Raw genomic sequence first — 13779 nt, forward strand, 5'->3', positions numbered from 1 at the left:
CCGTAGCTACTTTTATATGCAGCGTAATTTTAAAGCAAATTTTCACGAGCTGCTCAAACTAGCTGTTTCAGTGATAAAAGAATCACATGATCAAAATAGACGCTTGATATTTATCAATTTTGATCATGTGATCTTTTTTGTCGTTGAAACAACCAGTTTAAACAGCTCATGAAAATTTATTTTTATTCTAGTTGAGACAATTTGATTGGCTAACGCAAGTTATGCTTACGCAAGTTACGCTACATGTGAAAGCAGCCTGAGTTTGGCAAATGTAGATCAAAAATGGCGAATAGAAAGAGAAAACGGATATTACTTTCTCGTAGAAACGCATGCGCAAAAAGTGTTAGAACAAAAAATATTAGAACGTGACAGGCAATACGTATATTATTTGAAGAAATTAATCGAATTGATAAATTAGCTAAATTGTGCAATTGAAATCTGTTAATTTTCTTTTTGGCTAAGTTCTCGGAATAATTTCTGACCTCTCTGATACAGATTTTATTCATCTGCTTGTAGCTATCTTTCTCTTTCTTTTCTTTGCACTTGTTTTCCGACGGTGTACAAATATACGAAACTATCCAAAGAATACCGAATAGACCAAGATGGAAAATCAATTAAAAGTTATGCCTGCTTTCGCCAAACTCTAATTATAGGAGATCTCTAAGCCCGGATCCTCATACGGGCAACAACACTCTGACACAGTTTAGATATACCAGTTGCGACACGTCACTTTTTTTGATAAGATAAATTCACGCGCATGCGTCAGTTATACTACAGAGTAGGCTGAGTTATAATCTAACCAAACTACAATAGGAACACAAGATCGTGATATCGAAGTATCGAACGAATAATAAAATTCATTCTGATAATTATTTAGAAGAGAATCCTCACCTCTGATTTTGAAATTAATCTCATTCAACGTTTTTGCATGAAACGAAAGAATCTGTCAGAAAAACATGGCAATTGACTTTATAGATCGAGCTATCAAGCATTAAAATTCGAGACTTTAGAAATTAAGATATCTGTTATCCCGACTTGATACAGCATAATTTCTACTTTTTAATATATAAATTTAATATATAAATTATATAAATTCATTGTTTTAAAAAATACAAATGCCATGCTCTAAAAACACAAACTGCAGAGAATGTGTATTAGGTGTACAACTTTGCTTCCGCCGTTTTCCTATAGATGGCTTTAGCGGTAAGTGGTGGTCGAAATAAATAGATCATAGACGTCATACAATAAACTTGAGCATCTGTCAACATAACCCCATAGAAACATTAGTCGATTTGTGTCTGCATCATAAAGTTATTCTCGATTGAAAATGTCAGTTTACGAGCCAAATTCTCGTCATTTGCGGGAGGTTTTAATTTTTTGCTTCAATATGAAGAAATCTGTGGCTAAGGCTCATCGAATGCTCTCAAATACTTATGGTGAATAAACCGCTATTAGTGAAAGAACGTGTCGTGAGTGGTTTCAAGAACAGCTTCAAGAACAATGATTTTGACGTCCAAGGTCATGCTCTGTATTTGGTGGGACCAGCTCGGCGTAGTGTATTATGAACTGTTAAAACCGACTGAAACAATTACAGGCGATCGGTATCGAACGCAATTGATGCGTTTGAGCCGAGCATTGAAAGACAAACGGCCGCAATACAACGAGAGACACGATAAAGTGATTTTGCAGCATGACAATGCTCGACCCCATGTTGCGAAAGTGGTCAAGACATACTTGGAAACGTTGAAATGGGAAGTCCTACCCCACCCGCCATATTCTCTAGACGTTGCTCCCTCACTTGTTTCGATCAATGGCACACGGCCTGGCTGACCAGCACTTCCAGTCTTATGAAGAAGTAAAAAATTGGATCGATTCGTGGATAGCCTCAAAAGATGACCAGTTTTTTCGACGCGGGATTCGTATGCTACCCGAAAGATGGGAGAAAGTAATGGCTAGCGATGGACAATACTTTGAATTATAAATGTATAACCAGTTTTTTACAATAAAGCCTCGAATTTCGGAAAAAAACGGCGGAAACAAAGTTGTACATCTAATACTTGAATGAATTTAAATATATTTAATTGTTCAGATTGTTTAGATAGATAATGGCATTACTTTTATTATTTTATATGTAGGGTACGCAATTATCGGAAATTTGAGAGTGGTGAATATATAATTATCCACAACAAAAACACTAACTTATTAACGTATACTTTTGAATAGAATGCCAATTTTCTAATTTTATCTGGAAAAGAAAATGTAATCCTTTCGTAAGCTGTGAGGCAACTTCTCGTAAATAATCTTTAGATAAATCTATTATATGTTCTAGAGGTAAGTAATTATGTAGAATACTGTTTTTCACGGATACTAAATATTCTTCTGTCTTATCTACGTCTGCCTTGAAATCTGTCAAATGGCTAAGATAATTTGAAAATATTCGTTCAAGTCTTCTCTCTGAGTGTATTTAACTCCATTCCAATTGTAGGCATGATTTTGATAGTGATATTAAAAAGTAAATCTTCGTTGTAGATTATTGCTTTCTTCCGGTTTTTGTCATATTGTTTCTTCGCCTGTATTTTGGCCTGCTTCGCATTTTTCTCGTGCAACTTGGCTACGCTAAGTCTTTTAGTTTTTGTGTATAATCATCATATGAGTAAATTGATTTTGGCGGTAAACTTGTAGATAGAGTCGCTTGATGTCCGTATATTAATTCAAAAGGAATATATTGTATTCAGTAGCCATATGAGGAGTTGTATTATATGTAAACATAACTGGGCGTCGATGATCAGACGTGCGTTTGATCTATTGTTACGAGTTCGAATTTGCCGGCGCCCCACATAGAGCTGACTTGCTCCGATAAGACAGGAGGCAGTTTAATTACTTGATTGTCTCAACATTGGCAAGCCAATATTCAATCCTAACCCTAATCCTTATCCTTCCTTGCATGCGTCTGGAGACGAGACGCAAATGAGTAGCCTCCTCCTCGTGGTTCTGCGTGGGCGCGAGACGTCTCGAGGATTCGAGGCATGTCGCGGCGAAATTGTTCATTCCTATAGAAATGCCCTGCAGGCGCTGCTGGGTTTTTCCATCGCCCTTCTCGGGACGTTGAATGGTGAATGGTAGTCTGTCGCCTTTGTGGATGAGATGATATATATGATGACATATTCGCCCTGTCTTCGGGGCCGATTAACATTAACTGTATGTAAACATAGCATAGAAAAGCCATTTGTCTCAATCCGTTTGTTCTTCGCTAATGTAATGTCTTAAATATTCCGCGAGGGTACGATGCGATCGTTCTAACGCTCCATTATTCTCTAGATTATATGCTGTCGTCAGAATCTTCTCAATTTTTAAAAATCTACAGACAATAGACTTCTAAAATTAGATGTCTACAGATAGTAGACATATCCCCGCCACCACCGTGACCAAGAGCGATATACTTACCATATATATTGGGAATACAAATTAGTTCGGTCCGTTTCCCTAAAGAGCTCCAGCTGTGAATGATTCATAGTGATAGCTGATTTTGGCGGTTTCAGAGAGGTTAAACATCTGCTAATAATATTCAGTTTATATCGCTTTGAGTTTCATACAAAAACTTTAATTTTTACTGTGTTTGAAATGTCGAATTTTGTGTTAACCAAGCAGCATTTGCGGGAGATTTTGATTTTCTAGATTTAATTGGAAGAAAAGTGCGGCTGAAACCCATCGAATGCTTATCGAAGTTTATAGTGACACTGCTCCAACTGATAAATTATGTAGGGAATGGTTTTGACGTTTCAAGAATGGAGATTTCAGCGTTGAAGACAAGCCTCGCTCTGGACAGCCAAAAAAATTCGAAGACAAAGAATTAGAGGCATTTCGAAGAAGATCAGAGTCAAACGCAAGAGGAGCTTGCAGAATCATTGGGGGTAACTCAACAAGCCGTTTCTGTACGATTGAGAGCCATGGGAATAATTCAACAACAAGGAAATTGGGTGCCTTATGAACTGAAATCGAGAGACATTGAATTTTCGATTTCGAGGCGATTTTTCACTTGCGAACAGCTGATTCAAAGACAACAGAGAAAAGATTTTTTGCATCGGATTGTAACTGGAGATGAGAAGTGGATATTCTACAACAAGAAGAAAAAATAAGCCCGGTCAATCGTTGTCATCGACCTCAACATCAACATTATGGCCGAACATTCATTCGAAGATCATTCATGGCTCTGTATCTGATGGGACCAAAAGGGTCTTGTTTACTGCTATGAGCTGCTGAAATCTGGCGATTCCATTACGGGCGATCGGTATCGACTACAATTGATTCATTTGAGCTGTGCATTGCGAGAAAAACGGTGGGAATACGAGCAAAGACATAAAATTATTCGTCTTTATGACAACGCTCGGTCTCATGTCGCTAAAGTCGTAAAAAAATATTTGGAAACGCTCAAATGGGATGTTTTATCGCACCTGCCGTCTCCGGACATTGCTCTTTCTAATTATTGTTCCGAAGGATGCAGCAAGTCACCGGTTCACTTCTTTCGCAGAAATCGAAAATTGGTTCCAAAATTGGATCGCCTCCAAAGACAAGTCATTTTTTTGAGATGAAAAATTGCCTGAGAGATGGGAAAAAATAGTAGGCAGCGATGGACAATAATTGATCTGTTCATTTATTTTGTTTTGAAATAAATGCATTTTTGAACACAAAAAAACGGACCGAATTAATTTGTACTCCCAATACTTACCATTAATACTTACCATTTTTCCTCTGTGTCGTTTTATTCTTCTAGCACGCGAAATATTTTATTTATTTATTATGTTACGTTATATTTTATTTTATTTTAACGATTCGAAGAGTGAGAATGCACTGTGCAATAAGTGTGATTTGTCGCGCGCTATGGTATAATCGCGCGTAATGTGATACAGATATAAGGTGGAAAAAAGAATGAAAAGAAGGAATAATTGCGAATACACACACACACACACACACACATACATAGATATTTTTATTTTTAGTTTATTTAGTTTGCATGTAATGCATTATTACAATATTATCTACAACGTCTATCAATTCGCATTCAATATATGAATTCTTGTCAAATCTTTATAGCATCGTATATACGTAAAATATTTATAGCATCATATTTGTTATTTACAGTTTTTGATGTAAATAAGTCACGAAGTATTTAAACTTTTTACTCACATTCACTTATTGACATAGTTTACAATATACGTGTTCTATATATTTTTCAAGTTCCAGTACGAAAAGCACGAAGCATAAACACTTATTACATAATGATAATTTCACATTGTCCACATCGCGTAATTTGACAAGTTCAATTTGAAGAATTTTTAATGAAGGAATAATCGCTCGATATTCATTCGTTTTTTGACGAATAACGTCCACATAATGAGGCAGGACGATGTGATTGTCTCGGGTGTCTAATGGTCATTTTCACGTAGAAAATAAGTCCCAATCCCAATCTCTAGAAATTTGTACGCTGTCGATGTCAATGCAAATATTCTTTTCAAAATTGTGCGAGAAGTCGCGCTGTAACGAAAAAGAACAAACAAATAAGCAATATATAGAGAAAAATTTTTCACAAACAAATGTAATTGAAATACTTGCTCGATTCATATTGAACGTATGAATTCAGCGCTGGAGATCACTGCAAAACGACTGGTGCAGAATCGACTCGTAAAAATCTCTGATACTATACAATCGCTACCTTTCTCAATATCCTTATGCCTATCACACACAGCATCAAGAAATATTAGTGCCAGGTGGCATTGCGGAAACCGAGTTCCCGATTGCTAATTAAATGCAGGAGCGATTACGATCAGCCATTTTACACAGACTTTCTGTAAAAATCCTCGCTGATATTTATATGACCATTTCCGATCAATGACATCAAAAATGTAAAAAATGTCAGATTTTATAATAAAAGATTTTTAGATACATCTGATGATGATATTAATGTAATCTAACACCGCAAATTGCAGTATCAGCAAATTTGCAAATTTCAATGCGACTTTGTTAACGTAATATAAGAAATTTGTTTCAAGGACATTTAACATGTTTCACAAGGAAAGGAATTATGATTAATGTAATATGATACAAATGCGACGTTGCCAAATAATAATAATACATATTGGGTTGTCCGAAAAGTCGTGCCGATTTTGAAGGAAAATTGAAAATTGAAACACAGAAGATTTAAATTTTAGTATACATTTATTAAATTATAGGTGCCTGTTTTATAACCTTTCTCCATCTTTCGGGCAACTTGAAAATTCCGTCCTTCCAGAATCTCTCAGGTTTTTCAGCGAAAAACTTTTCTGATCTTTATCTCGACCAAAGAGTTGAAACTTTTTCTAGGGAAACTTTTTAAGGGAATTTTATAATGAAATCGAAATCAAGGAAATCAGAGGGCGCGAGGTCTGGTGAATATAGTGGATGTGGTAGAACATCCCAACCAAACTCTAACAACTTTTGTCGAGTTATCAAAGACACATGAGGCCGCGCATTGTCCTGATGAAACACGACGCGCTTCCGATTCACTATTTCTGGACATTTTTGTTCAATTGCTGTCTTCAATTCGTCTAATTGGAAACAATACTTCTCTGAATTTATCGTCTCGTTGTTTGGTAAAAGCTCATAATACAGGATTCCTTTCCAATCCCATCAGACACAGAGCATGACTTCTTTGGATGAAGACCGGCTTTTGGGGTAGCTAAAAGTGGTTCATTCCGCTTTCCTCAAGATCTTTTTCGCTCAACATTATTATAAATGATCCATTTTTCATTTCTCGTCTACTTGCTTCTAAAATGATGTCTCCTCGTTGCGTTTATAGAACGAGTCGCAAATGGAAATGCGATCCATCAGATTTTTCTCCGTTTCGTGGGGAACTCAATACATCAAAATGGTTTATGTAGCCAAACTTCATCAAATGCTCGTGGATGGTGGATTGTGACATATTCAACATTTTTGCTAATTTACGTGTCGTATAGCGTCGGTTATTCTCGATCAGTGTTTTAATCTGATCTTCACCTGTGGTAGAAGGCCTACCCGGGCGTTCTTGATCTTCAAGGTTGAAATCACCAGTTTTAAATCTAGCAAACCACTTCCGCACAGTTCTCTCAGTTACAGCATCTTCGCCATAAACAGTGCATATTTTGTTTGCCGCTTGTGTGGCATTTTTGCACACAAGAAAAGCATTAAATGCCTAAAATGCACTTTGTTTTCTTCCATATTCAAAGGCGTATAAAACTGACAAAAATTAACGTATCGCAACCAAGTTTTTTTCCAAGTACCGTCTTTTACGATATGAATGCACATTATTTGTTCGTTCTGATATATTCAGACCTGTCCTTACCTATCAAAAATCGGCACGAACTTCTCGGACAATCCAATATATAATAATACAATAGCTGTTAATATATAGCTGCTTGTTAGTAATTTAAGATTTTTTCAAGAATGACAATCATTAATGTAATTCAAGTTTTTATATTTCAGCCAACATCGATATGGGATTTGTTCCGCCAGCATCTCATAAATAATCTTATAAATTCAACTTAAATGAAATCTATCTTTATCAATGTTTTTATTCTGTATTAACGATTAAACATATTTTACGTTTAATTATTATTATAAAGAGTTAAGATTTTAGTTCTTCTGATTTTGTTAATTAAAACATTTAAAAAGAATATTACAAATTATTTAAGATGAAAGTAACAAATTTGATTAACAACCACATCATTCTTTCATGTTTTTAATAATATGTAATCTCATTAAACATCTTTATGGCTCATTATCTTCATGATTCAACTTCTTCAAATCCTTCGCAAATGCACCACATGCCCACTTGCATCTATATAATTAATGTAATCTTTTTCTTGTTTACGAGATATATCAAGGATTTATAAGTATTCAATTATTAAGCTAGATGAACAACATTTAATTATTATTGAATATGATGAACAATATGTGTTGTTTTATGTATGTTTACATTATCAGTTATTTTGTCAGATCAGGCAATAGTAATAAATGTATTTGTATCTTGCACACAATATCTAACAAATCACTAATACACTTCATTAGTGTAAGATTCACTAACAGCTATCTAACTGACCTACTGACTTGGAAAATGACTGACAGTGCTGTGCGAGATTTTATAGTAAAGATGTTCATTGGAACGTGATATTATTCCAAGGAAAAGAACAATGTCTCGGTCAAAAATTTACACAGCCGAAAAGTACAATATATTACGTGTGCGAACGATTCCACGAATAAATTTCAGCATTTATCAATTGCAATTAGATCATCAGTTATAATTACCATAGATCATCACAATAAATATCAGCGACAAAATGTACAATGCTTCGAGTAAAATCGTACAATATATCTCAACCAAAAAGTATACGAGAAGACACGCTCGAAACAATCCACCTCAGCATTTTTACTTGCAGCGTTTCGCGTACTATTTAAGCGCAATTAAACATATGTATCTATTGAACAATCAGACCAATATTTAACACATATCAGACTAATATTTAACAGCTATAAACAGCTATCAGATCATTATCAGTTACATTTTCAACTCTATCTGCTATATATTTACTTAAATGTCTACTGATCGGGGTAGCAGAAATAAAAACATTAATGTGAGACATATTAGGTGTACAACTTTGCTTCCGCCGTTTTTTTTCCAAAATTCGAGGCTTTATTGTAAAAAACTGGTTATACATTTATGATTCAAAGTATTGTCCATCGCTGGCCACTACTTTCTCCCATCTTTCGGGTAGCGTACGAATCCCGCGTCGAAAAAACTGGTCATCTTTTGAGGCTATCCACGAATCGATCCAATTTTTTACTTCTTCATAAGACTGGAAGTGCTGGTCAGCCAGGCCGTGTGCCATTGATCGAAACAAGTGAGGGAGCAACGTCTAGAGAATATGGCGGGTGGGGTAGGACTTCCCATTTCAACGTTTCCAAGTATGTCTTGACCACTTTCGCAACATGGGGTCGAGCATTGTCATGCTGCAAAATCACTTTATCGTGTCTCTCGTTGTATTGCGGCCGTTTGTCTTTCAATGCTCGGCTCAAACGCATCAATTGCGTTCGATACCGATCGCCTGTAATTGTTTCAGTCGGTTTTAACAGTTCATAATACACTACGCCGAGCTGGTCCCACCAAATACAGAGCATGACCTTGGACGTCAAAATCATTGTTCTTGAAGCTGTTCTTGAAACCACTCACGACACGTTCTTTCACTAATAGCGGTTTATTCACCATAAGTATTTGAGAGCATTCGATGAGCCTTAGCCGCAGATTTCTTCATATTGAAGCAAAAAATTAAAACCTCCCGCAAATGACGAGAATTTGATTCGTAAACTGACATTTTCAATCGAGAATAACTTTATGATGCAGACACAAATCGACTAATGTTTCTATGGGGTTATGTTGACAGATGCTCAAGTTTATTGTATGACGTCTATGATCTATTTATTTCGACCACCACTTACCGCTAAAGCCATCTATAGGAAAACGGCGGAAGCAAAGTTGTACACCTAATACAATTCTTCCTAGCATCACGACCACTAGTTAAATATTTTTAAAATATTTTGCAAAGCACAATTCTTTGCATGTTTTCCACATCGTATAGTATTACAATCCAGATTAGTTAAAGATTCCATGTCTTCGTAAACTGCATTTGAGGTCTCGATGTACATACGTTTTCGCTCATCGTCTAGAAGCAAGTTCCACAGTCACGTTCGTTTCTCCCGTCCCTTGTCGTATGGTACACGATAGCATCATCTTCAAATACAGCCATGATCAGGCGTTTCGTCTCACTGTATGGGAGGACGGGGACCATCTCGTCTTGTCATCGCAATCCATGATGATAAGCACTCAACCAGGAAGCGCAAGACCTGTTGGACTTTGTCAAAAATTTCCATGGCACGAGACTCGTAAAAATGTAATGTGGGAGAACAATCGCCTGTTTCAGCACCACTACTTCTTTGACGATAAATCTTTTTTTGATGATGAATCCTTGCAGATCCACAAACATTGATATGACCATGATCAATTTTTCAAGAATTTTTGTGCTTTTCTGGTTTTTTCTCTCTTTAAAGTTCTAAATACTTATTGACTTTGCAATTTACATAATATTGCGCATTACATTGGACAACGGATAGTTGGACTTAATTACACGATCGTGTATGATGAGGCAATAAGTAGTATTGGCGGGCACATTCTCTTTGCAGTCAAATTCTATGCGTACGCCCATAGTGGTGCTCTTGACGAATTCATTTTGTCGCGAATACTTAATGACCGCAAAAGGTTTTCTCGATAAATGAGAGCGACGTTTCAAAGCAGTTGATTCCATAATATGCTTTACGAAAACGTGCGTACATTAAACAGAACAGCGTATCTCTTTTTCCTAAAATTCAGATTCAAATTGTTGTACGGATAAAATTCTGAATTTAGATAAAGTTTCACGCTGCTCAAATTACAATTGAAGACGTTAATATTTTGAGACATAATATTCTTTTGGCAGAGCAAGAACGTATCACGGTTTCTCAAGTCTGTTTTGACAACCTATGAATGTTAATATTTTTTTAAAACTTGTTAGAAAAGTTAAAGATATCCAGTTCAAAATATATGAAAGATAATGGACATTTGATATTCAATTCTATTTATTATATTATGGCCAAACAAATATCGGTTCGATATACGTTTAATTACATATCAATGATACGCGAAGAGTTGCAAATAAAAATGTTGAAGTGGAATTTTTTGAGTGCGACGTCCTTTCGTACAGTTTTGACTGAGACATACACTTTACCCGAAGCATTGTACTTTTGCCGCTAATATTGATTATGATGATCTAATTATACGAGGGCAAGTCAATAAGTTCTTAGAAAATCTGTCAGAAGGCACTTGCAGTGTCACATTATTTTTTGACAAGTAGCATCTCAGCTGATTACTGTCAAATTTTGAGCGGAATTCATCACGTGGTTTCATTTCTGTAGATGATTAAAGCGAACAATCTTTGTATTTTTTGCAAAATAGAAAAAAACAAGTTTCGTGCAGTCAGTATCATCTATATGAAAGGTTTAACGCCGAAAGAAATCAAAGCCGAGTGGGATAATGTTCATAGCACATCTGCACCAGCGTCTATATAATAATTGGTGAATTTAAATGTGGTCGTACATCCACATGTGATGCACCTCGTTCGGGACGTACAATTGAGGCTGCTACGCCAGAAATCATCGATAAAATCCACGATATTGTTTTGATTGAACGACGAGTGAAAGAGCGCGAGTTTGTTGAAGCCACAGGCATATCACATGGCACAGTGATTTCAATTTTGCACGAACAATTGTATGAAAAAGTTATCGGTAAGATGGGCCGCGTTTGCTCATTGTGGATCATAGATATTATATTTAATATTTTTTAAGAAACTGTAAGTTAACTATTATTCTAATAATTCTAGTTTTAAATATATATTAATACATCCTGCAAAAGAGCTCATATTATAGCTATGATCATTTTATTGACAATATAACTTTTTATCTGATGCATTCGCTCATTGATGAATTTTCATCACAAAAGATATTGATGCATCTACGTGTAATGGAACTGAATCCCTTAATATACGTATAACATATTAAAAAATATATATAATCAAATTAAACAAATAAATAATATATGCTTAAACAGAAATTTTACGAGCTCTTATTACAGTAAAAATGATGACAAAAAATTTACATATAATTAAATATAGTAAACTAAAATGTTATAATTATGTGTTTGTGTATACAAATTGAGATTAATGAAAATTTTAAGACTAACTTGTAATTTAAATTAATCGATTAAAGTAGATTACTAGTAGTATATAGTATAGCATATAGATAGTAACGCTTAAACAGAAATTTTATGAGCTCTTATTACAGTAATAACTAGATCATCAATGCATTATATTGGGTTATCCGGAAAGTTCGTGCCGATAACCTATATAATTTAATGAATGTATACTAAAATTTAAATCTTCTGCGTTTCAATTTTCCTTCAACATCGGCATGAACTTTCCAGACAATCCAATATCAGAAGTAAAAGTATATTGTTTCGGGCAAAAGTATATCTCGCAGCCAAAAGATTCCATGATTCTTCAGCATTTTATCAGTTATAATTAGATCATCAGTTACGAAGTCAACAAGTTTTTAAAAAACATAGTAAAACATATTTTTTTTTGATCGATTCATTTTTATTTCTCAACATAGTCTTTCAGCTCGATACACTTGATCCAACGATTTTCCAAATCATCCGAATAATATGATCTGTCCAATTCTTCAAAATAAGCCTCTGTTTCGGCGATGAGCTGCTCTCTGATGATGAATCTCTTTCCTCTCATTTTTTCAGGTTTGGAAACAGGAAATAGTCGCAGAGGGCTAAATCTGACGAATATGCTGGACGGGGAAGCAATTCGTAGTGGAATTCGGCCATCGGTGCCGGACACGTGTGAACCCGTGCATTGTCTTGATGGAAGAGCATTTTCTTCTTCGCCAAATGAGGATGTTTTTTCTTTAAAATGTTGTTGAAACGGTCCAATAAGGCTGCGTAGTAATCGCCATTGATCGTTTGCTTCGACGGAAGATAATCGATATGAATTATATCGCGTGAATTATATCCCAAAAAACTGGCCATCACATTTTGGTCGACTTTACGGTCTTCGCCTTCTTCTGGAGCTGATTCACTTGGTGAAGTTATTTTGATTGTTCCTTCGTCTCGGGTGTGAAATAATGAATCTATGTTTCGTCCACAGTAATGAATCGACGCAGAAATTCATCTGGATTACGTTGAAACATCTCCAAACATTGTTTTGAAATCGTCACACGGTCGCGCTTAATAATTTTTACAGAACATAAATTACTGCGAACAGAATGTTGGTATTAAACATTTTTAATTAATTTGTGACGTAATAAATATGTTACAGTTACAACAATATTTCTACATTTACTGGTGCAATCTCTCTACGAACGTTTCACGAGTCTGCCGATACAATTACGCACGAAAGTGATTGTAGAAAGAAATTTGATATCTGCAAAATAACTTATTCGAAAAGTGCAAATATTCTCAAATGAGAACGAAATTCTTCTCAGTTTTTTTATGTCATTGCACGAATCGCAGGAATTTTCTAGATCGGAACATCGTTTTAGACAACGGCTTGTGATTCGCGAGTCCTACGGCCTTGAAATTCCGAAATCTTTTTATATCACTTAGATTTATTCTGTCATTCGTAAAATTTTCCGATTATGCTAGCACATAATAATTTATTCATGCAACTTTTCGCATCATCGATATAGCAATCGCCTATAAGGATTGTGGAACTAAAATATCATATCAATTGCGTGATCAAGTATTTATGTGAAACATAGATAAGTAGAATTGTTATTCATTATCGCAAATAATTATTAAATATTAAATTGATCCTATTGATTATTACACTTAAGAGACAAATGAAAAAGAAAATATTCGAAAAAAATTATATTTTTCACTTTTTTAATGACTAACTATCCCTAATGATTAACTTATCCCAGCATGAATATAACTTACATAACATAGATAATGTACATTTACATATATATTATACAGTACAATAGTTATATTTGTGTTTATTGGGATTAACTTGCTTATTATTTCGAGTAATATAATTTCTTTAAAAATATCTTATTTCTTGTGAAATGTTTTGTATAATTATTATAAATACGTTTCATATCATTATATATATATATATA

The sequence above is a fragment of the Atta colombica genome, unplaced genomic scaffold, assembly GCF_001594045.1.
Source record: "Atta colombica isolate Treedump-2 unplaced genomic scaffold, Acol1.0 scaffold3, whole genome shotgun sequence".
In the NCBI taxonomy this organism is placed as follows: Eukaryota; Metazoa; Arthropoda; class Insecta; order Hymenoptera; family Formicidae; genus Atta; species Atta colombica.